Genomic DNA, 26,163 nt, shown 5'->3' with positions numbered 1-26,163 from the left:
CATATGGCTACAAATAATTTGATTACTTCATCTGAAAACTGTTCATTTCTTTTGATCATTTATCAGTTGGGGAATGCCCTTTTATTTTTTTACAAATGTGACTCAACTTCCTATATGTTTGAGAAAGGAGGCTTCATAATTACTATTGCTAATTGTATCCTCCATTTATTTTATTCTGTCTCTCCTTTTACCCTGTCACTCTTCAAAAATGTTTTGCTTCTGACTACTCCTCCCCAAAATGCCCTTCCTTCTATTTCTCTCCCACCTTCTGGTATTCTCTTCTTCTACTTTCCTATAATATAAGATAGGTTTCTATACTCTATTGAGGTTGTATGTTATTTCCTCTTTGAGTCAATTCTGATAAAAGTAACCTTCATTCATTTCCCCTTCTCTATCCTCCTCCTCTTCCACTCCATTGTAAAAGCTTTTTCTTGCCTCTTTTATGCCAGATAAATTACACCATTCCAACTCTTCATTTCCCTTTCTCCCAGTACATTTCTCTTTTATCCTTTAATTTTATTCTTTTTTTAATATCATTTTATTTTTTTTTCATTGTTAAAGATTTTTTGAAATTTTATTATGGTAGTTTTTAACCGTTATTTTTTAATTTATGTATTTTTAATACACATTGCTTTATGCATCATGTTAGGAGAGAAAAATCACAGTGAAAGGGGGGAAATGAGAGAGAAAAGAAAAAAACAGAAAAAAAGAAGTGAACATAGCATTTTACATTTGATCTCCATAGATTTATTTTTTGTTTGTTTTTTGTTTGTTTTTTTCTGGATGCAGATGGAATTTTCTGTCCAAAGTCTATTAGGATTGCTTTGGATCACTGAACCTCTGAGAAGAACCAAGTCTTTCATAGTTGATCATCATGCATTCTTGCTATTATTGTGTACAATATATTCCTGGTTCTGGTTGTTTCACTCAGTATCAGTTCACATAAATCTTTTCAGGCCTTTCTAAAATCAGCTTGTTCATCATTTTTTATAGAACAGTAATATTCCATTATCTTTATGTACCATTTATTCAGTGATTGAATTCCCCATTTGATTGGCATTCACTCATTTTTCCAATTCTTTGCTACCACAAAAGAGCTGCTACAAGCATGTTTGTATACATGGGTCCTTTTCCCTCCTTTCTGATTTCCTTGAGATTCAGACCCAGTAGTGATATCACTGGATAAAAGGGTATGTATAATTTGATAGCCCTTTGGGCATAATTCTAGATTGCTCTCCAGAATGGTTGGATCAGTTCACAACTCCACCAACAATATATCAATGTCCCTGTTTTCCTACAGCCCCTCCAACATTCCTCATTATCTTTTCCTGTTATCTTAACCAATCTCAGAGGTGTGAGAAGGTATCTCAGAGTTGTTTTAATTTGTATTTCTCTAATCAACAGTTATCTAGAGCATTTTTTCTATAACTATAGATGACTTTGATATTCTTTAAAATATTATCCCTTCATATTCAACTCATATCTTGTCCCTTATCTAATAATAAAGTTCTTATGATTTATATGTATCATCCTCCCTTGCAAAAATGTAAACAGATTAACCTTATTAAATCTTTTCAGATTTCCCTTTCCTCATTACTTTCTAATGCTTTTCTGAGTCCTGTATTTGAAAGTCAATTTTTCTGTTCAGCTCTGGTCATTTCATTAAAAATGCATGGAAGTCCTCTATTTCATTAAATGACCATTTCCCCATGAAGATTATATTCAGGTTTTCTGAATAGGCAATTCTTGGTTGTAATACTAGCTCCTTTGCTCTCCAGAATATAATATGACAAGCCCTCTCATCCTTTAATGTAAAAGTTGCTAAGTTTTGTGTTATCCTGACTTCAGCTCCACAATACTTTACTTGTTTTTTTGATGCTTGCAATAGTTTCTCCTTGACCTTGGAGTTCTAGAATTTGGCTATCATATTGCTGGGAGTTTTCATCTTGGGATCTCCTTTAGGTGGTGATCAATGGATTCTTTCAATTTCTATTTTACCCTCTAGTTTAGAATATCAAGGCAATTTTCCTTGATGATTTCTTGAAAAATGATATCTAAGCTCTTTTTTTTTAAATCATAGCTTTTAGATAGACCAATAATTTTTAAGTGATCTCCCCTTCATCTATTTTTCCAAGTCAGTTGTTTTTCAAAAGAGATAGTTCATATTGTTTTTTTTTTTTAATTTTTCCTTTTTGTTGGTTTTGTTTTATTTTTTCTTGACTTCTCATAAAGTCATTAGTTTCTATTTGTTCAATTCTAATTTTGAAGAATTTTTTCCTCAGTAAGTTTCTGTACCTTTTTTTTCCATTTGCCAAATTTTGCTTTTTAAGGCATTCTTTTCCTTACTGTTTTTTTGTATGTCCTTTTGTATCACTCTCATTTCTTTTCTCAGCTTTTCCTTTACCTCTCTTATTTGATTTTCAAAACCCCTTTTGACTAATTCAATAGCCTTAGACCAATTCTTATTTTTCTTGGAAGCTTTGATGTAGGAGCTTTGACTTTATTATCTTCTGAGTATTCATTTTTGTAATGGGCTGAAACGCTTGAAGTTCTTGTTGAAGCTTTTGAAGTTCTCGTTTCACTGAGATCCCAAGCATTTGAGGCTGATTAGCAATTAGACAATACTCTATTAATATATGCTTGGAGAAAGAATGGCCCTGCCCACTCTCTGTGCAAGTTTGATGTGTTGCATAAGAGATAGAGGATTTGGTGGGTAGAGTGTGAGAGCCAGAATTCATTCTGGCCAAATTTGTGTTGCGACTGCTCTCACTTCATATTGCCATTCCCCTTCACCTCCTCAAAGAATAAAGATCCAGGATTTTCCCTTATTCTGACTCTGGCTGATTTTAATATACTCTGGGTGCTAAATGTGTCATCACACATTTTGATCTTCCTTGTCACCATGTAATTTTGTATGGTTAGAATCTTTTTCTATTATTTGCTCATTTACAGACTATTAATTGATTTTTAACTCTGCTAAAATAGGGTTTTATTTTCCACGTGGAGTATCCAGTATCCCAAACTTCACTGATTTTGTGCTATTAATTCAGAGCTCCTTCAAGGGACCCACAAGGTCTTCCAAGGGGGTGTGATCCAAGGAAAAGTGGTCTATGTTCTTGAGTGCCCATATATACTCTTTTCTGCCCTGGAACAGTGAGGAGAATCCCTAATCCATTGTGGCTAAAAATCTTAGCATACTAGTGCTCTTTCTTATTGTGGAACTGTAAGCCAGGACTGCATCCAGGAACTTAGTGTGGGCAAAGCAACAGAATCCTGCTTTAGTACTAGCAAAGAGACTCCTGTAATCTCCTTCTTACCAGATGTTCAACTCCTTAAATGTCTGTGGCCTAAGAGCTCCGAAGCTGCTGCTGCTGATGATGATGATTCAGTGGCTCCCACTGGTTTGCAGGGATTCCTCCTCACCCTAGTGCATCAAATATTTCCTGCCAACCTTCTAAATCATCTTTCTTTAGTATCTATGAGATGAGAGATCTGGTAATTGTCGTGTTAGGGCTAGCTTTCTGGAGTACCTTAGGACCAGCCTTGATCTTAGTGCAGGAGTGTTGGAGGCAAGAGAGCCACTAAGAGGATGGTAAAAAATATATGTGTGAACTAGAGAACCATTCTATCACCATACTAAGCATATATGTGAACTAGAGAATCATCATCTCATCAATTCCACTGAATTAACACCTTGTAAGTATCCTTGTTTCAAGTATATTCAGAGTTCCAGCCCTCTACAGGTAACCACCACTGCTACTGATTCAGAGGTTCCAAGGATTTCTGGTTTTCTGGGACCATGCTGCTACTACTTACACCAGATTACACCTTACTCTTACCCTGGTAAACCAGATCTTTCCTGCTGACCTTCTAAATTATCTTTGGTCAGGAAATTGTTTCATTCCTTTTTTAATGGATTCTGATGCTCTAAAATTTACTTAGAATCATTATTTAAAGAAATTTGGAGATATTTGGGGGAGAACTTTAGCCTTTATTTTGTCATCTTGTGTTATGAGTTCAAATGTTAGAGTTCTTGTTCTTCTCAAAACACAGGGCTTAGAGGCTTAGAGCCCTCCGAATATCTCCAAATCCAAAGGTTCTGTCCTTCAGCCTCTGCCTCTGCTTTTAACCAACCAACACAGAGATGGAATGTCTCTCTTGTCTCCTTCTGGGGAGCCCAGCCACCAACTACAGTGGTGTGAGATGAAGATGAATCTGGTTGTCCACTGAACTCTCACTGGTAGCTTTATCCTCTGAAAGCTCTTCATCCGCCACCAGCCAGCCAAGTGGAAAAAATGTATTCTGCCATAGATCCCTCATCGCTGGCCTTTTATCTGACTCTTCTGAGAGAATGGGATTATGGGTTTTCTCCCATAGTGCTCTCTGGCCCAACGAGCTTTAAGGGAGGTGTGGACTCCCTTGAAGTTAGAAAGTGTACTTTGTGAAGCTAGCATACTTGTGGACTCCAATGAGTAAAGGTGTGAACACAAGCCTTGTATTAATTAGTTCTACTTAGTACCTTGTTTCAGGTTCTGGCCAAAACATCTTCTTGTAAGATTAGATCAACTCTAATTAGTTAGCAGTTAGTAAGGATTCCAACAATCTTGGCTCTGCATTCTTATTTTATTTCTGAAACCATGACTGTATTCATGGTACAAATTAATACGTATTCCAATAAGGTATCACATCAGGCTTCCTAAAAACATTGATAGCATTAATTTTTTCATCAAAAACATTTTCCAGAGAACCACTCCTTTTAGAAAAGAGCAAGAGGAAAAACTTAAAGCAAATCAGCAAAATTACAGAATGCTAGTGAAGTTGGTAGAAATAAAGGGAAGTTAGGAAAAGGACTAATTGTAGAGAAAAGATAGTGAGGTCTGTTTTGCACATACTGAATTTGAAATTTCTGTGGAACATGCACAGGGAGATGTTCAGCAAGCGATAGGTAACATATGATTGTTCTTCATGAGAGAGAGACTAATCATATAACTATAATAATAATAAGTACTATTTATATAGAACTTTGAAATGTGTAAAACTGTTTACATCCATTATCTCATTTAATTCTCATAACAAGTTTGTGTCACTATACTCATTTTTAGATAAAGAAACTCAGAGAGATAAAGAAATATACCCATAGTCACAAAGTTCTAAGCATCTGAGAAAGGATTTGAACTCAAGTTTTCATTAAGAAACTCAGAGAGATAAAGAAATATACCCATAGTCACAAAGTTCTAAGCATCTGAGAAAGGATTTGAACTCAAGTTTTCATTAAGAAACTCAGAGAGATAAAGAAATATACCCATAGTCACAAAGTTCTAAGCATCTGAGAAAGGATTTGAACTCAAGTTTTCATTACTCCATATCAAATGCCCCATCCAGTAATAATCAGCATTAATTAAGATAATTAAACCAAAATAATTTAGCATGATTATCAGGAGTGAGTAGAAAATTAGAGAAAATATCATAATGTTGAGGAATGAGTTATATTTTGTGATTATTGCCTCTGAAAAATTTCTGGTTCAGACAGTCTCCAACATCTCCCCCTCCCCCCCACAACAACAAAAAAAAAGTATTTAAATGACATTTACACATTTAGTAAGCAGACCAATCCTCTGAAAGGAGTCAACAATTCAGCAAAGCAAGACAAAGATTTTTATGGAGTAAATGGTGCTGATTACATCACAAGCTATGTAAACTCTAAAGTTATAGTAGGAATTTGCTAATGAGTAGAATTTGGTGGAATGGTGTTTGTGGTTACCCAGAATGCATACAGAAAAGCTCACTTCGGGTGGTATTAATGTGTGGTAATGATATTATAACTAGCAAAGGTGCACCCAAGGACAGTAAAGAACAGAAACTGTGCAGGCACCATACTGGGAAAAGATTTAGTGAGATTTGCAGTTCAGTGTTCTGTTCCACATCCTGTTGGTTCTCTGTTTTTTGGTTGATTAATTTTTGTGTTATGTTTTGTAGTAACCATTATGTCGTAACCTGTTGACTTGGTTACAGAATATGCTGGCCTATTCATTATTCTAGTGAGCCAATGACTAATGATTTCTATAAGGCTCAGGGTAGGGGGTGGACTGGGAACAATAAACAAAATCTCATCAATAGGATAGTCTTGGAGCTTAACCACACCAAAGGGGTGGGAATGAGTGATACAACAAAGTAGCCTAAGAAAGAGTAGTTATACATAAAGAACCAGTACAGAAAAGTATCCCAAGAACCCAAGGAAGAAAGCTATCTAGAAATGCTGATCTGATGTATGTTGATCTCTACTATCCTTTCAAATCTTGTTCAGTGATTAATTCTTCCAACACAATTACAGGATAAACAAATCACAGTTTCATCTACTAGTCTGGTTAGAATTAATTAATGGCACAAAGAGTAACATTGAACACATAATACTGAATTTTTCACTCCCCATTCCCATCTGTATGAAAATGTCATGACACAATTAATTCTTCAACTATTCATACCCCTATAGACAAAAATCAAACATTCTCACAGACTTATGTTTGAGAAGGATTGTTCTGCTTATCTTTCTTAATTAGAAAGAGCTGGTGCAAGTTGAATTACAGAATTTCAATCTCTAAAATTTTCAAAGTATCACTTCCCAAGGTCCATAAACTCATCACAATCAATGGATGGCTTCTGGAATCTCAGAAGTCTCCTGAGAACTCTTCTCTTTCCTCCAAAATCCTATCACTGACATAACCCATCTGCTCTCAGACCACCTTTTCTTTGTGATGAGACTAATCAAAAGCTACAGTTGGCTTACTTTGAGATATTATCAGCATTTGAACAGAAGTTAAAGCAGATGCTACTGTACACATAATTAGCCCTTGTAAAAAATTATGTGACTCCTTTACACTCTCAGACTTTTTATCTTTTGTCTGGCACCCCAAATATTATCAGGTGACTGATTGTTAGGCAAACAAATGGTTCCATCAAGAGCAATTTTTTCTACCTATCTCAATGAGTATCATCTCATTTAGATACTAGACAAGTCTGAAGTTTCCAAAATTCATTCTTCTAAACCACAAAAGTCAATATTTACAGGGTATATAGCTTCTCATTAAGATTAAAAATATTCTACAGCCCTAAAATTATCCAAGTTAAACTTCTTTATAAACAGCTTTGTAGAACTTTGTGACATATAGGGAATATGGAGGGAGAAAAATTGGGGGGAAAAGAAGGTAGAATATTTTTATTTTTTAGTGTTTTTTCCCATGTCACCAAACTTAATACTACTTTATAGGCATTCACTTTGCTTACTTAGAAGTCTTATTAGTTACAAATAAGAGGAAATTTCATACATTTTAATTTTACTCAGGCATTACAAATTGAAAAAGCATCCTGCAAAAAAATTGTGCTAGCCCAGGAGACCTAAAAATAAGTCTTATGTAATTTCATCAATTCTGATTTATCCAATTGCTCCTAATTTAGCAACTTGTGTGGCCATTGATTTTATTTCACTGTGGACATGATCTAGAGCTAAAAGAAATCCTGGTTTTGGGGGCAGCTACTTGGTACAGTAGATAGAGCACCAGCCCTGAAGTCAAGAAGACCTGAGTTCAAATTGACTTCAGACACTTAACACTTCCTAACTGTGTGACCCTGGGCAAGTCACTTAACCTCACTTGCCTCAGGGGGAAAAAAGGAAAGAAAATCTTGATTCAAGTGTCACTCTGGTCAATAAGGCAAACTTAAGAAAAGAAGGGCAAAACTATTCATAAGTAGCAAAACTATTGCTAATAGTGAGCAATTAGAGTGTGGTCAACTCAGATTTTAAACTGCATGGGATTTTTATAGACATAAGTAAGCAATCTCTGTATAAAGACAGCGTTTGTATGGGCTGATTGGTACACATATCATGAAAAGATGAGTTTTATAGCACAGATTTTTCTCCCATATCTAAGTGCATATATGTAAGAGTATTTCCAACCATCATCTCATGCAGACTAGTTGCTCATGTACCCAAAGTTTAAGCAAGATTTTAAAATAGAAGGGGTCATTCACACTGATTCAGTATAAATGGCTGACTTTGCATATTAGAATTATTTTCAGTGCATAGTTAATCACTTGTTCTAAAATTCTTTGACTCATAGAGTCTTTTTAAAGATATCAATTGATGTTCAGATCAAAAGGAATGCAATAAAATGTCTTTATATCATGATCTTTTAATAAGTTATTTATAGCATACCTTTACAAAAATGTTTTAGATCTATTAATGAATAGCAAAGCCTTTGAGCACATAAAACAACCAACCATAAAATACTCTCAAATTATTGCAACATAATAAAAGATAATAGAGCAAATATTTTGTTATTTTTTCCCTTTTTCCAGTATTCCAAACCAACATGATAGAATGAGAAAAGCATAGCATTTTGAATCAGAAAATCTGTCTTTAAGCCTCTTATCCACTATGTTATAAAAAGGGGTACTCTGAAAATTACCTAACTTCTCAATATCAGTTTTATCTTTTGTAAAATACTGGCAATAATAGTTTCTCTACCTTTCTTATAGGGCTGTTGTAAGGCTCAAATTAATGAATACAGAATACTATATAACTGTAAAGTGATATATCTTTGTGAGTTATTATTATTCTTTGGAAAACAATCATAGAATGCTTCATTTTGAGATTTTAATATTCTTACTTGTGGAGAGGGCAGACTCTTACCCTCCAAGGAGATGTTTATTAATTTACTTAGCAGGCTACTGAAGAAGGAGCAGTAGACACAACAGGACCCTGCTTATAAGGGCATCATTTAATAGGTCTAGAATCATAAGATAATAAATTTTAAAAATCATTGGATCATAGGTTTCAACATTGAAGGGACTTCTAGGACCAGCTAGTCCAATCCCTTTATTTTTACAGAGGAGAGAATATAGTATCAAGAAGAAGTAAATTATCCAAAGTCATTCTGGTAGTATATTTTAGAGCAGGATATGAATAAGGTTGATATGACTCCTGAGGCTCTTTTCATTGTATCATGAATGTTGTGTAGTACAACCCTACCAGGAATGTGCTAAAGCCAGTTCAAATCATCTCTTAAGAACCAATTGTTAAATTTTCAGTGTGTATGTTTACCTCTCTGAAATGAACAACTAGTACAAATTAAGGGATTTTTGTGTTGTTGTCTAAATTTAAAAAAAAGATTCTGAAATGTGAATAATACATGTTAAACTTTAAAAATATATCCTATTTGTTATAAGAACTCACTGTTTGACAAAAATTGCTGGGAAAATTGGAAATTAGTATGGCAGAAACTAGGCATTGACCACACGTAATACCATACACCAAGATAAGAACAAAATGAGTTCATGACCTAGGCATAAAAAATTAGATTATAAATAAATTGGAAGAGCATAAGATAGTTTACCTCTTAGACCTGTGGAAGAAGAAGGAATTTATGACTAAAGAAGAACTAGAGATCATTATTGATCATAAAATAGAAAAATTTGATTATATCAAATTGAAAAGTTTTTGTACAAACAAAATGCAGACAAGATTAGAAGGAAAGCAATAAATTGGGAAAACATTTTTACAGTCAAAGGTTCCGATAAAGGCTTCCTTTCCAAAATATGTAGAGAATTGACTGTAATTTATAAAAAATTAAGCCATTCTCCAATTGATAAATGGTCAAAGGATATGAACAGACAATTCTCAGATGAAGAAATTGAAACTATTTTTAGCCATATGAAAAGATGCTCCAAGTCATTATTAATCAGAGAAATGCAAATTAAGACAATTCTGAGATACTACTACACACCTGTCAGACTGGCTAGAATGACAGGGAAAGATAATGTGGAATGTTGGAGGGGATGTGGGAAAACTGGGACACTGATACACTATTGGTGGAATTGTGAATACATCCAGCCATTCTGGAAAGAAATTTGGAACTATGCTCAAAAAGTTATCAAACTGTGCACACCCTTTGATCCAGCAGTGTTACTATTGGGCTTATATCCAAAAGAGATCTTAAAGAAGAGAAAGGGACCTGTATGTGCAAGAATGTTTGTGGCAGCCCTCTTTGTGGTGTAGTGGCCAAAAACTTCATCCTTCATCCCCATCCTTTTTACACAGAAGTAAACTGAGTCCCAGAGGTAAAATGATTTAATCAAGCTTCACAAAAGCATTCTGTAACAGAGCTTGGGTTTAAACCCAGGCCATTTTCACAAGTCATCATGCTGCTAAAGTCAATGGTAAAAAACGGAACCAGGTGTCAAACAATGAGAGAAATAGAACTTCAAAAAAGAATCACACGCATAATGTAGCAGAATTCAGTCAATATTAAGTTCAGAAATAATTAAATAATGCCTTATTATGATTGAGAGCAAAATTAAATGCTTTGGATTGGAAGTTATATACTTGACATTCAGATGCTAATTTAAAAGTATGTTGGGGGAAGGGAATAGCAATGGAGAAAGGAGGAGAATGCCAAAAAAAGAAACAGTTCTTAATGTCACATTCTTTACACAGCTCAAATGCACCAAGATTTCGAAATTTAATCTGGATGCAGTAATTAAAGTTGAATGCTTTTAATGATCAAATGTGGGGGGAGGTGAACCTTTTTCAAGTATGGTATAGACTACATGTGTCATAGGATTTCTGATAGAGAACTAGGAAAAAAAACCAGAGGCCCTGTATGCCAAGCCTCTCATTTTATATAGTGTAATGCCAGAGAAACTGAGGCAAGATAGAGATTAGAGAATTTTTAATATTTTATTTGAATTTCTGAAAGGGAGAGATTGTCTGAGAGCAGAGAAGAATCTATTTTTCCCCCCAGGGCTGAACTGGACTTTCATCTCAAAGAATTCAGTATCAAATGTGAGATTCCAATGATTTTTCTAGGGCTTTAGCAATCAGGGGAGACAAAGGCAAGGGGTGAAGGCTGAACACTGGTGAGCAGGAATTTCCAGGAAGAGACCATCAACCAGTTCTAACAGGTTGGGGGTAGGACCATAAATTCGGATACATTGGGAGTGAAGGGGGTAGTCAAATTAGAAACAGGAAGTCTAGAATAAGAGATATTTCCCAGATTGGAAATGATCCAGCTGTATTTTTATGGCTTTTATGGAATGCTAATGGTTAGGGCTTTTAGCCCTAATTATCTCAGTCCTAATGGTCAGAAATGAGGGTTGCAACCAGGGGAATTGAGGCAGAAAAATTCAAGGAACTGAAACAGAACAATTTAGGGAAACTGAGGCAGAACGATAAAAGGAAACTGTGGCAAAATGGGAAATAGAGTGCAGAGTGACAGCCCATCAGGTTGAAAAATACAGAGGTAGGATTAAACATGTTTTCTGTCTCTACACTCTCAATTCTGAAAGTCTCAGTTTTATAAACCATAACTAATCATAATGAAATCAAGTCAAAAGAATTCAATAAACATTTTATTTATTTTTATTGTTAAGACAGTTCTGGTTAAGTGATTTGCCCAGGCTCACATAGCCAGTCAATGTCAAGTGTGAAAGGCCATATTGAACTCATGTCCTCCTGACTTCGAAGCTGTTGCTCTGTCCAAGCCATATAGCTTCCTCTAATAATTGTTTATTATTATTTTTAATTATTATTATTTTTTATTTTTAAATAACTTTTTATTGACAGAACCTATGCCAGGGTAATTTTTTTACAACATTATCCCTTGCAGTGCAGGGATAATGCAGTGCAGAAGTGCACTCACTTCTGTTTCCATTTTTCCCCTCCCTCCCTCCACCCCCTCCCCCAGATGGCAAGCAGTCCTATACATGTTAAATAGGTTACAGTATAATTGTTTATTAAAAGTCCGAAATTCCTATTAGTTTTCAATGGTTGTCACCAGCAGCTTTCAACATATCTTGCCTGTTTTTATGTGTTTGTGTGTGGGTTATTTATTTTTTTTAACGACCTCAGATTTCATTGAGGAAGAAATTTCCGAAAAAGCAAGCTTCTTTTATTAAGCCAGATTAACAACTGTTCTATAATTTTTAAACTTAAATAATTGCTAGAGGAATGGATACTAACCTGCCTAAGGTGAATCAGAGAACTCAGATCTGTCCCTAACCCTTGAGAGCACTTCTAGGTACAATACCATACTGCTTCCCTACTTCAAAACTGAAAAATCTGGCCAGAGATGAGCAGAAGAGACCCCAGCTCCAAGCAGTGTGGTAAGACCATTAAAATGACAATGTACTTTCTCCCTATGAATTTATGCCACCCACATTCAAGCTTTATCTTGTAAACAAAAGTTACTTAGCAGGCTCTAATATCATTATGCCTTTTTTATATCTTTGTGGTGATCATGTTTGGGCTTTAAATAAAATCAACAGAATTCAAGTCCTTCATCCAAGATCCATCTTGGTCTGGAAGTGTTTAAACTAAGCATGAATATTCATAGTCTTTTCAGTTTGTGGCTTCCTATATTAACTCACTGCATTCTGATCCATTTTTAAAGGTTTTCTCTAATTAATTCTTCCTAGAGGATAAACAAAGCAAATATGCAAATCCTTCCCTTCCCCAACTTCCTATTCAAGAGTTTATGTAGGGAATAATTTAAACAGTTATAATCCAAATGAAGATAAGGGGAAGACGCTTTTTTGACTTACCTCTACAAGGCATTTTATTAGCAATCTTGGAAAATCATCATAAAACAGCCTTACTTATTTACTGTCACATGACTTATAGGCTGCAGCCTCATTACCACATTTCCAATGTCCTATTTCATTAAAACTAGGAATGCAAACTAGAAGTTTGCAGAGTTGCAAAACAAAATACACAGACTAGCTAATTAAAACATTAGAAAATTGAAAAAGAAAGTGACCTAAGGCAAGATAAAAGATTACTTGTAGCCTTTGAAGATTTAGAGAATCTGGGTTTAAATACTGGCTCATAAAGATTATATCTATGTGACTTTGGGAAGCTGTGGGCTCCAGTTTTGGTATATGTTAAATGATAATCTCTAAGTAGTTATTTCAGTTTTAAATCCAGGACCCACTGATAGTACAAGTGAGTGATATGGTAAAAAACTGAACAATATGCTGGATATTAAGCCAGAAAAATCTGAGTTCTGATTTTTTTAAACTAGCTATGTGACTGGGGAGCCTTTTTACTTATCTGCCAAATGGGTATGATAACACTGAATTGACAAATATCCCTTTATTTTACAACTCTTCCACCTATGTTCTTTTCACCTGACTTACAGAATCCTCTTTCATCCTACATAACACTACTTCCAAGCCTTTCTGGTGTTAGACATGCCTTTTGTCCTAACCTTCTACTCACAGAGCCCAGAAGTGTTGACAACCATTCTTTTCAGATTCATTCTATCAAATTTTACCACTCAGTCCAGGTCCTGGCAACCTCTACAATCCTCAAGATAATTTTCTCCCTTTATCAATTAGTTCAGTGCCTGTTTTACCATTTTCTTCTCTACTTCAATATCTGCTTTCTGTGAAATGCCAATAACAGACTAACTGTATCAGCTCTCACAGAGACCATGAAAACAAGAAGAGACAGAAAACACCGTTGTAGATAGTCAAGACAAGACTCTTTGTTTATTTCGTCAATGCTCTCCATATCTAAGCTTTAAAACCACAAAATTACTAAGGAAATAAAAAGCAGATTAATCAATCAGTGCATAAAGGGACAATGTTTTGTAAACTGGTACAAACTAGGCATTCTCTATAGAAACAGCTTCACCCCCTTACCATCCTGATTTATGATACACACCCAACACACTCATTCCTAATTCTTCTTAGTCTTTGTCAGTCTGCTGAATGATATTTTTAGGGGGATTCAAGGGAGATTCAAAGCCAGGTCAAGACAACCTGGAATCCTGCAGCTAAGCTAGTATTACTATGTAGGTGTTGTTGTCTGGAGAGGCATACTTTCAAACAATGAATTTTGAACACCATCATCATCATTAAATAAATAATTAGTATTTTTGTAATACTTACTATATATGTCAGACACTGTGCTAAATGTTTACAAATATTTTCTCCTTTGATTCCCCTGAAGGGTTCATGCTCTTATTACCCCAATTTTATAGATCCAGAACTGAAAGGGACCTCAAAGTTAAAGATTAAAACAGCTATCATTAAATCTAAAATGACTTATTCATTGAGCAATCTGATGGTCACTACTTCAGGAATAATATTCTACCAAAGTATTACATGGAATTTTAAAAATGTTTTGGAATTAAGGTGAGACTTCAAGCTATTTGATAAACTTCTATTTCAAAATAATTTTATGAACTGATAAAATTTTATTCCCATTTTTATAGTAAAATCATAGGGGAGACAGGAAACTGCAGAAATAAATTGAAATGTTTATCTTCCCTCAGGTAGCATATGCCTCTTTGATCCTAATCTGATAATTAATCAAAAGATTCATAGTTTGGGTCTAAGAGTTTAGTTTGTTACTTTAGTTAAGTTAGATTATGATATGTCCATACTATTCTAGATTTAATGAACCCAGTTAATTTAACATTTTACTTCAATGAAGGGCATTGATTTGAATTGACTTCAGTCTCTTCCCAAAACACTATTTTTCAGTGCATAAAGTAAGGTCTTGGACATAAACATAAAAAATGTTTTATCACATTTTTACTTTAGCTTATATGAAAAGGATGGATTGAAGAAACATGAAGATATATTTCTTATATTTAAACAGGCTTATATTTAAACAGGGTATTCGACTAAGTGATCTCTGAGATCCCTTCCATTTCAGGATCTATGATATAATTATCTCTGGTCTCAAGAATTAGGAGAGTTAAACAATAATAATAGTAGAAAGCCAAAAATTAGCTTTAGATTCCATTTATTAAAGAAGATGTTTTAATCATCAAAAATGAGAGTAATGACCAAAGTCCATTGTTTTACCAATGACCTTCTCTTTCTTCTGCTTGGACTTGATTTGAGCTCCTCACTTCTGTGGTGCTGCATTGCCCTTGGTTCTGGTCTCAATCAAGAATTCATCATATTTACTTATTCAGAAGAAAGTATACTTGCAGGTAGGGAAAATCAGGAGAAGCATCATGCAGATGTGACACTTGATCTGAGTCTTAAAAGGAAATCAGAGAATCCAAGAGGAAAGTAGGGAAGGTATTTCTAAGTACTGAGACAAGCCAATGCAAAGAAAAGCACAGAGATGTAAGAGGAAGCATCCTGTGTATAAAGTGCACATTTAGCTAGATTTCAAAAGTAAATGATTATAAGAAAACTGGGAGGGTAGAAAGGAGTTTGGTTGTGAAGAGAATTTAATTTCTGGTCCAGAAGGTTAGATTTGATCTTTGAGTTAACAGAGCAAATGGAATTTATTGAATGAGGTAGAGTAAGGAAATGGCATGACCCAATTTTTATTTTGAACAAAATCATTTTGATGATCAAAAGTAGAGAAGACCAAATAGCAAGCCAATACAATATTACAGATGGAAAAATACTGAAGACCTAAATGAGGATACAGTAGTTATATAAGTGGAAAAGAGGTGAAAGTGAGAGATATATAGAAATAGAAATAACAAGATTTGGAAATGGATTGAATATATGGTATGAGAGTGAAAGATATTGAAGGAAAAAGAGTAGATCAAGAGAAGGGAAGATCTGGGGTGAAAATATTTAGTTCTATTTTGGACAAGTTGAGTTTGAGATGCCTCTAGGATATTAGTATGGATTATTTAATGGGGAGTTTCTGATGTAGTCCTGGAGTTCTGGGGAGAGTCTAAGACTGAAAAAGTAGATCTGAAAGTAAATTATCTCTGCATAGAGATTTTAATTGAACTCTTGGGAGCTGATGCACTCACTGAGAGTTCAGAGATAAAGGAGAAGAGGGCCTAGGACAGGGTGGTAGAGTACACCTGGAGTTAGTGACTGGGATATGGAGAGAAGTTTAGAAAATAGAAAAGAGAGGTCAGGTGAAGGTCTAGGTAGAAAAAACCTGCATCGTATTTACATAGCAATCAGTTCACTTTACAAAATGCTTGCTAAATGATTTCAGATTGGAATCAAAATCATTCAATATATTTAATAAAGAAATTTGAAATAAATGTTTTTTCAAAGGATGTGAATCTCCAGACTAGTTGGTAAGATTTCTTTTTAAGACAATATCTTTCAATTACCTCTATTCACTTGCCCACCCAAAAGGAAATACTAGGTTATCTGAGCAGGAACAGGCAGGAAAGTTATCCAGGCTTGGTGCCTGATGGAGTGTGGCTGAATTAACTCATTTTTATTCTATTTAATCTTCCATTGTGTCTTTGGTGTCTTTGTTTTTATATCATATTTTCATTCCTTGATCTTTTACTTTCAGCCTAGTTTGAAGCCATTATGTTGACATATCATCAGTTTTTCTTTTTCTATTTTTTTTTTTTACCCTATGTCTGAAGCCTTATCTGCCCTATCTGTAGGATCCTAGGCAAATCACTTAAGCTTTTTCAATGTTACCTTCTTCATCCACCTAAAAGTATTGTTGTAGAAATCAAATGAGATTTATGTAGAACACTTTACAAATTTTAAAAGTGATTTCAAAAGATTATTTAAAGTTTCTAGGTAAAGCAGTGGAACACCAGGAATCAGAAAGACCTGAATTCAAATTCAACCTCAGATACTCCCTAGCTACATGGCTTCAGACAAGTTACTTCAGTTTTCTTATCTGTAATTTGGGGATAATAATAGTACCTTCCTTATTGTGAGGATCAAAAAAGACAATTTGTAAAGCATTTAGCATAGTGTCACTCTATATAAATAACAATAGCTATTGCAGCTATGGCTGCTGGTGCTGCTTATGATAAGGATGAGGATGTGGATGAAGGTGAGAATAATAATGATATGATGATAACAGGTTCTAGGATACTAATTTTTCCATATTGATGAACTCTGGAAAATAAGAATGAAATCCTTCAATCATGCTTAATTCTTCCAAAAATGTATTGATGTGGGTCTAAAGCAATGTATGGTTCAATGAAGAAATATTCATCTGTCTCTAGTATGTTTTCTATTTTCCTCGATCTTCTAGATAATTTGTTCCTCCAAGTGAATTTTGTTATTATTTCTGGTTTTATAAAGTGTCTATTTGATAATTTGATATAAAACTGAATATCTTAATTAGTTTAGTTAGTATCATCTTTATTATGGTTTGCACCGACTTCTTTTACCTTTATAGTGTTTTGTAGTCTTATTTAAATAAACTTTACATGCATTGTGGAAAGTTAACTCTTAGATATTTCAGGTCTGTTAAAATAAAAAGGATTGAAATTCTTGTGTGATTTCTTCCTGAAATGTGTATAGAAATGCACAGAAATTATATAGAAATGGTGGTAATTTTTTTGGATTACTTTATCTTTCACCAAAATTGTACATTACCGCTGATTCATGTATCGTTTTATTTTTTTTAATTATATCATGTTATCTATAAATTTGATTATTTTTATCTTCTTTGTTATTGTTCATCTCTTTTTCATATGTCCTCTTGTCATTATATAATTTATTTTTCTAGAATTAAATCAAACAAAACAGTTGGGAAATGGGGGTGTATTTTTGTTTCATTTGACATTCATTTATACTAGGAAAGCTTCTAATGTTTCTCTATTGCAAATAATACCAGTTCTTGACTTTATGTGTATATCTTCAAATATATTAAAGTAATATCCTCCCACACCTAAATATTTTCAGTGTTTGAGTGTTTAAAAAAAAGCAAAGGCTTTTTCTACATTTTTTGAAATAAGCAGGGAATGGTTTTTGTTACCTTTATTATTTTTTATCAAATCAAAATGTTGGTTAATGGCTTTCCTAATGCTGAACCATTCTTGTATTCCTCATATGATTTCAACTTGACCATAGGGAATTATTTTCTGGACATATTGCTTTATTTTCCAATCTAGAGTTTAATTTATAATTTTCAAATCAATATTCATTAGTAGGATTAGTCAATAGTTCAATAAACAGTCTCATACCATGTGGCTTCAGTTTTTGCCCCTCTCCACTTGTCTTCCCAGAGGCATGGCTTTGGGGAGGGGAACTGTCAATTTTGACAGCATTGCTGCTTTAAACTTCATCCTCCAAGCCTTCTTTGATGTTAGAAATCTGTCTTCCTGAGCTGAGAAGAAATATAATTCCCAGTGTCTTTAGTGACTTGCCTCCATTTCTACCCTTCTACTCCCTGCAAGAAAGCCTGTACAAGCCTTGTCATAAGGGCTATTACATTAGCAGTATAAGTAACCACATTTGAAACAAATAGTTCACAAAGAGTGGGACCAATGTCTATTATGCTTCAGCTAAACTCAAAAACCACAAGGGTGGCAATCATGATTTCAGAAAAAGGAACCATAACAATAGAATGATAAAAGAAATAGGCAGAGAAAATCCATTACGTTTAAAGGCATCATAGATAATGAATGAATATCAACATTTAATATGTATGCCTCCATTGGGATATTGCTACACAGATATCCTGCATGATCACTAAATGAGGACTTATTTTCCACTTTTGCCAGATCTGTTCTGATTTTATTTCCCTCTAATTCTAGGCTGGCCTATTTAGAAAAATATTGAAGGAGTTTGGAGAAGGCATCCCCAAGATACTTCTCAAAGGGGTACTTTAAAATACTTTATATCAGTCTCTTTTCATCCCCTTATTTTCCCTCCTTCTGCAGGCTGATTTATCCCCCTGTATCATAGTAAAAAGTTGTACCAGTGCTGAATTCCTGATTTCTTCCCTATATAATCTCCATAAAACTACACATTTCCAGAACTGACCCCCTTTTCCTTCTACTGGAGCATTGTCTGTTTCATGGATCTCTATCAGAGACTGACAAAGGGTTAATTCAGAAAGTTGTCAACCAAAATTTTTATGCCCTTTGAAGCAAGAGGGCATTCAGGACAGCCTATAGTAAAGCAAAGATTTTGAGGAAAGAGGCAAAATAAGAGTACTAGTTTCAATGGATTTTTGAGTCATTCTGCAGTTATTTTTTTTTTCTGTATAAATTTCCTTTTCCAAGTTCTTTTACTTCTTATCATTGCTGTTTTCTACTTTGGGAGGAGGTAGGGTTACAGGGGAGGTAGTAGAGACTCTTTGCTGTATTGTATGGTGTACTGAAATCCTTGATCTGCTATCTTTCCAGGGTTCCTGTGTGGATTCAGTATTAAACAATAACCTGACAAAATAACCTTTGTAAATCACATTCTGCTTTACTACACCTGCTAACCAGAAAATCAATAATATGGATTTCCTGACAGTTAAAATGTATAGATACATATTTACCAACCTTAAATCGAGCTGGGGAATAGGACAAAAAGTGAGGTTCAATGCAGGAAGGGGCAATCTAATCGATACAAAACTATATGAAGATTTAGAGATGGAAGCAAAAAACCAGGAATCTGATGGTCTCCAACCTGTACAGTACTATGGCTTAAGCAATAGATTCAGTTTCTAATACTGAACAAGTTACTCAAGCTCCTATAGCCTTGAAAATTCAGGCTTAAGAACTGGACAGAAACACAATAAGAAGAACAATGATTTCTACTTTGATAATTTTTAAGACTTATTAAGTACTTTCTTTTCAAGTATGACCAAGTAAGAAAGGTCTTTTAAACAATGCTATTTCTCTCTAAAAATAAATTCCTTCCATGGTCATATTTTTCTTTTTCTTTTGTAGCATTTTGTTTTTCCCCAGATACATATAAAAACAATATTTGATGGTTCTTTTTAAAACTTTGAGTTCCATATTCTCTTCCTTGCTTCCTCCACACTGACTCCTTCATTGAGAGAGAAAGCATTTTGATATATATATATATATATATATATATATATAATATATATATATATATGTATAGTCTTGCAAAATGTTTCTATAATAGTCATGTTGTGGGGGAAAAAAAAAACAGACCAAAACAAAAAAAAGCCCTCAATAAAAATAAAGCTTAAAAAGTATGCTTCAATGTGTATTCAAACACCATCAATTATTTTATTTTAATTAATTAATTTTTTAAATACACATTGCTTTATGAATCGTGTTGGAAGGAAAAATCAGAATAAAAGGGAAAAACCAAGGGGGAGAAAAACAAAACAAAACAAACAAACAAACAAAAGAAATGAACATAGCATGTGTTGATTTCCATTCGGTCTCCATAGTTTTGTTTTTCTGGTTTCAGATGACATTTTCTATCAAAAGCCTATTGGGATTGTCTTGGATCATTAAAATACTGAAAAGAACTAAGTATTTCATAGTTGATCATCACACATTCTTGCTATACAATGTAATTATGGTTCTGCTTGTTTCACGCAGCATCAGCTCATGTAAATCCTTTCAAGCCTTTGTAAAATCAGCTTGTTCATTTTTTTAAATATAGAACAATAATATTCCATTACCTTCATATACCACAACTTATTCAGCCATTCCCCATTGGATGTTCATTCATTTTCCAATTCTTTGCTACCACAAAAAAGTAGCTATAAATATTTTGGCACATATGGGTCTTTTCTCTCCTTTATGATTTCCTTGGGATACAGAGCCAGTAATGGCACTGCTGGGTCAAAGGATATGCACAAATTTATAGCCTTTTGGTCATAGTTCCAAATTGCTTTCCAGAATGGTTGGATCATTTCACAACTCCAACAATGCATTTGTGTGACAGTTTTCCCACATCCCCTCCGAATTTTATCATTATCTTTTCCTGTCATTTTAGCCAATCTGAGATATGTGAGGTGGTACCTCAGAGTGATATCTCATTTCTCTAATCAATAGTGACTTAGAGCATTTTTTCATATGATTATAGATAGCTTTAATTTCATCATCTGAAAATTATCTGTTCATATCCTTGAATCATTTATTAATTAGGTAATGATTTGTATTCTTATAAATTCAACACAGTTCATATTTTAGAAATTAGATCTTTATCAGAAACATTGGCTGTAAAGATTTTTTCCCAGCTTTTCCATTTAAGCAGAACTGTCATTTTTATAATATTAGTTCAGCTTACCCATGAGCAATTGATATTTTTCCAATTTTTTAGATTTGACTTTATTTGTGTGAGAAGCGTTCTATAATTATGTTCATAAAGTTTCTGGATTTGTCTTGACAGGTAGGTATCCAAATATTTTATTTTGTCTACAGCTATTTTCAATGGAATTTCTTTTTCTATCTCTTGCTGCTTGGCTTTGTCAGTAATATGTAGAAATTCTAATGATTTGTGTGGTTTATTTTATATCCTGCAACTTTGCTATATCTGTGAATTGTTTCAAGTAGGTTTTTGGATGATTTTCTAGTATTCCCTAAGTTTATCATCAAATCATCTATAAAGAGTGATAAATTTTATTTCCTCATTGCCTATTCTAATTCCTTTACTTATTGCTAAAGTCAACATTTCTAGTACAGTTGAATAATAAAGGTGATAATGGGCATCCTTGTTTTACCCCTAATCTTATTTGGGATGTATTCTGCTTCTCTATTACAAATAATGCTTGCTGCTGGTTTTAGATTGATAGTGCTTATTATTTTAAGAAAAGCTCCCTTTATCCCTATGCTTTCTAATGTTTTTAATAGGAATGGTTACTGTGTTTTTTCAAAAATCTTTTTCTGTATCTATTTAAAGTATGTTATGATTTCTGTTGGTTTTATTATTGATATGCATGCACTATCATTCTTTCTCTAAGTTTGGATAACATTTTTCACCATAAGTCTTTCAAAGTTGTCTTGGATCTTTGTTTTGCTGAGAATAGTTGTCATTCACAGCTGAACATTTTCCAATATTGCTGTTATTTGTACAAATACATTCCACTTTGCATCAGCTCATGGAAGTCTTTCCAAATTTTTCTGAGAACATCTTGCTCATCATTTCTTATACCATAATAGTATTCCATGATAATCATATACTATAATTTGTTCAGGCATTTCCCATTTGATGGGCAAAATCTTAATTTCCAATTTTCCACCAACAGAAAAAAGCTAGTGTAAATATTTTTGAACATATAAGTCCCCTCCCTTTTGGGGGTTTTTAAATCTCTTTTGGGATACAGAGGTAGTGGTGGTATTCCTAGGTCTTAGAGTAAATATCATTGATTTTATAGCCCTTCAGGCATAGTTCTAAATTGCCCTTTAGAATGATTGAATCAGGTCACAACTTCACCAATAATGCATTAATTTTCCATTTTACTTACTTCTCTACCATTCATAATTTTCATTTTCTCTCCTATTAGCCAATCTAATAGGTATGAGGTAGTACATCAAAATTGTTTTAATTTGCATTTTTCCAATCAATAGAGAATTAGGACATTTTTTCATGTAAGTTGATCATTTCATCTGAACATTGTTCGTATCTTTTGATCATTTATCAGTTGGGAAGTGGGTCTTATTTTTATAAGATTGACTCAATTCTCCATTATGTTTGAGAAATGAGGCCTTTATCATGAAATTTATTTTGATTTTTTCCAACAACTATTATTAACTGCATCCCCCCTTTATTCTATTTTCTCTTTCCTTCCATCTGTCACTCCTCAAAAGTGTTTTGCTTCTAACTATCCCCTCCCATGATTTGTTCTCCCTTCTGTCACATACACACTCCTTCTTTTATGCCTTTCCTCTTCTACTTTCCTGTAGGGTAGGATAGGTTTCTATTCCCAGTTGAGTGTTTATGTTATTCCATTTCCAGAAGGAGTTTGGACCGTGCCTTCTCATCTTCTCTTAGAGATCAATAGCACTTTATCACAATCATATACAATTTGTTCAGCCATTCCCACATCCCCTCCAACATTTATCATTTTCCTTTTCTGTCATATTAGCCCAATCTGATAGATATGTGGTAATAACTCAGAGTTGCAGTTTTCTTTGCATTTTTCTAGTCAAAAATGATTTGAAGCATTTTTTCTATGACTAAGCATAGCTTTGATTGTTGTTTGTCCTTCATTCTCCAAGAGGACCATGACATCAGGGAGGTGATGTCATGACATGCAAGTGAATTGGATTTAAGTGAGGGAAGGCCCTGCAAGGTCACCTGCCTCACTTTCCCCTCCAGAGCCATCTGGGTCCAGTGACAAGACCTGGCTCTACACTGAAGATATCCCTGGATAAAGTAGGAGACCTTGGCCTTTTTAAGCTAAGGTTTTCAACAGGTCTCAGTTTGAAAAAGATCTCACCCACTTAGTGATGAAGACTAAGTAGCAATTGAGGTAAAGAATCTCTTCTTTCACCTAGTCCCCCAAAAATATAAATAAATAAGTAAATGAATGAATGAATCTAAGAGGGGAAGAGTTGTTTCTGGCCTCAGGGTTTCTGGCCAAAACAGAAATGACTGCTATTTATATTCAAAATGAATCAATCATGACTAAATGGGGTTAGGCCTAGGGCCTTTTGATAGCTAGTTAGAATCAGATTGGTTTTGGTTTAAGGCCAGGTCCTTAAGGAAAAAAAAAACTAGCCAGTAAACCCCAAGATATTTTAGGCTGGTACAGAAGTGTAAAAGAGGAAAAAAAACTGAGCTTAAGAACATCTGTAAATAAGGTAAAAGTATAATACTCTATGTGGAGAAAGGGAGGGAAAGGAGGGAATTGCCTATTCTTACCTTTGGGCCTTTTTATCAATTGAGGAAGGACTAGAAGAGCAACTTTCTAATTATCTCTTTTATTCGTGGAAAATGGTACTCATGTTCTCTTAGTGCTCCATTTTTGACAAATGAGATCTGAAAAATAAGAAATAGTTGAGATCACTTCTACATCATAGATGACAAGAAAGACAAAGGAAAATCCAGAGAAATGTAAAGATTTTATGCTGCTTTCTTCATTGATCAGAGGGGAGAGAGAATAAAAGAAGAAAGTCCCAGAAAACTGATCCTGATGCTCTATTCACTCTTCTGTTCAAATAAAGTCACACATTCCCCTTCACTTACAAAGCTATCTCTCACTTTTCCTAAGGGAAAAGGTTTGGACAATAATTCTGGCTCTTCCCAAGGGTCATTTAGGGGAAAAGGTGGTTTGATTGTTCCTAAAACCATCTACCTCCTCAATTTAGTTTTAATAATTCACTGGGCACAATTATTCCAAAGTCAGAAGGCCTTTTCATTACAAAAAGCTAACTACTCAACCTGTGACCTCTTAGACAACTAGCAGTAACACCTTGGGATAAGAGAAACTCTTTCCTAGGATGCATGCATCCTAAGCTCCTTGCCTCGGAAAAATTTTCAATTCATCACTGAAGTTCTCATCTTATGGACTAATGGAGTAAAAGTGACAAAGTACAAAACAGCCCTTTTGTCCCCTTATATCTACTAATTGGCTCCTTCCAGTACTAGAACACTAGGTGTGAGTTCCATATATATTAAGTCATAACTATACTTTTCTCTACCAACCAAAAGTAAGTAATACATACTTATTTAAAAGTTTAATTAATTGTTAATACTTTTTTGCTCTGAAATAATTAGGTATTGTTCTTAACACTATATATATATGTGTGTGTGTGTGTGTGTGTGTGTGTGTGTGTATATATATATATATATATATATATATATATATGCAGATGTCTTGAGACCTAAAGAAGAAAAATGTTATTATCCCCACAATTAAAGCAGTAAAAAGATAATCTATTTAAAGACAAGGCAAGGGCAAAGGAAAGAATCCCAGAAACTATTTCCAAAGATAAGACCTCTCCCTGTCTAAAAAGGAATATCCTGACTTTTAAAAAAATGCTTGTTTATTTTTCCATGTATTCCAAGTGCCTAGAATAGTAGTTGACACATAATAGAAAATTTAAAGGATTATTGTTGAATTGAGTTGATATAACATATCCTATTATATTTCAACAGATCCAATGATATTAAGACATTTTGAAATGGGGAAGGGGGAAGGAGTCACCTCTCTCCATCACATAGTTTTCTCAGCATTGCCCAGGGAGGAGAAACAAGAAGGTACACAGATGCTCCTACTAAATCAAGAGAGCAAACACTGAAAATGCTATCCTATAGTACCCACCTCTACCAAATTGAAATCATGATGTCAATTTAATTCTGTAATGTTGACATCCTCCCCAGAGATTTTGGCTTAGGAAAACATAGCATAACATTTTAGTTTCTTGTCCATAAGGATCACTTTCTATATCAGCCACTGGAAGCTAAATTCAGGGTGAAGCATAGCCAACATTAAGTAGCTCATGCAAGTGCCTGCAGAAGGGAGGAAACTAAGCATATATATTCAAAATCAGAAGAGAAAGTTTGGAGAGCAAAAAGCAATTACCTGACTTGGCACCTGACCAGAATTCTTAGACTAACTAGAATTCAATGAAGAGTCTTGCCCTTGCAGAATGACCTTAGTTTAGCAGTAATCAAGATTTCTTTTTAATAACATTCTATGCATGCAAACATGTACATGAAAATGTTATAAAGGAAGCTCCAGTTTTCTAATTGTTTCCAAATGAATTGTCAAAAAATCAATGGCAATTGTCAAATGGCACACTTGTTAAATCAAGTCTTGTCAATATGGGCTTTTTAAGGGACAGGATTTTCTTCTTGATCTCAGGGAATATCAATAGATGATAGGAAAATAGTATTAATATTATTAAAGAAGTTTCAGGAATAAAGTGAGAATACTATTAGACTTAAGGCCTAGCAACTCTGTCTACATTTTCTACAAATAGAGAGTTTCAAAAACAATTGCTTTTGATGGGGTTTCAATAAGTGACTACTGTCTGTGTGAGAAATGTACAATATTTGTGTTGTATTTGTTTTGTTTGTATATTCTATTACCTTGCAAGATTTTTTTTTTAATTTTTATTTAATAATTACTTTATATTGACAGAATCCATGCCAGGGTAATTTTTTTTTACAACATTATCCTTTGCACTCGTTTCTGTTCCAATTTTTTCCCCTCCCTCCCTCCACCCCCTCCCCTAGATGGCAAGCAGTCCTTTATATGTTGGATATGTTGCAGTATATCCTAGATACAATATATGTTTGCAGAACCGAACAGTTCTCTTGTTGCATAGGGAGAATTGGATTCAGAAGGTATAAATAACCCGGGAAGAAAAACAAAAATGCAGATAGTTCACATTCGTTTCCCAGTGATCTTTCTTTGGGTGTAGCTGCTTTTGTCCGTCATTTATCAATTGAAACTCAGTTAGGTCTCTTTGTCAAAGAAATCCACTTCCATCAAAATATGTCCTCATACAATATCGTTGTCGAAGTGTATAATGATCTCCT

The sequence above is a fragment of the Antechinus flavipes genome, chromosome 2 (genome assembly GCF_016432865.1).
Source record: "Antechinus flavipes isolate AdamAnt ecotype Samford, QLD, Australia chromosome 2, AdamAnt_v2, whole genome shotgun sequence".
NCBI lineage: Eukaryota > Metazoa > Chordata > Mammalia > Dasyuromorphia > Dasyuridae > Antechinus > Antechinus flavipes.
This window is presented reverse-complemented; position numbering follows the sequence as displayed.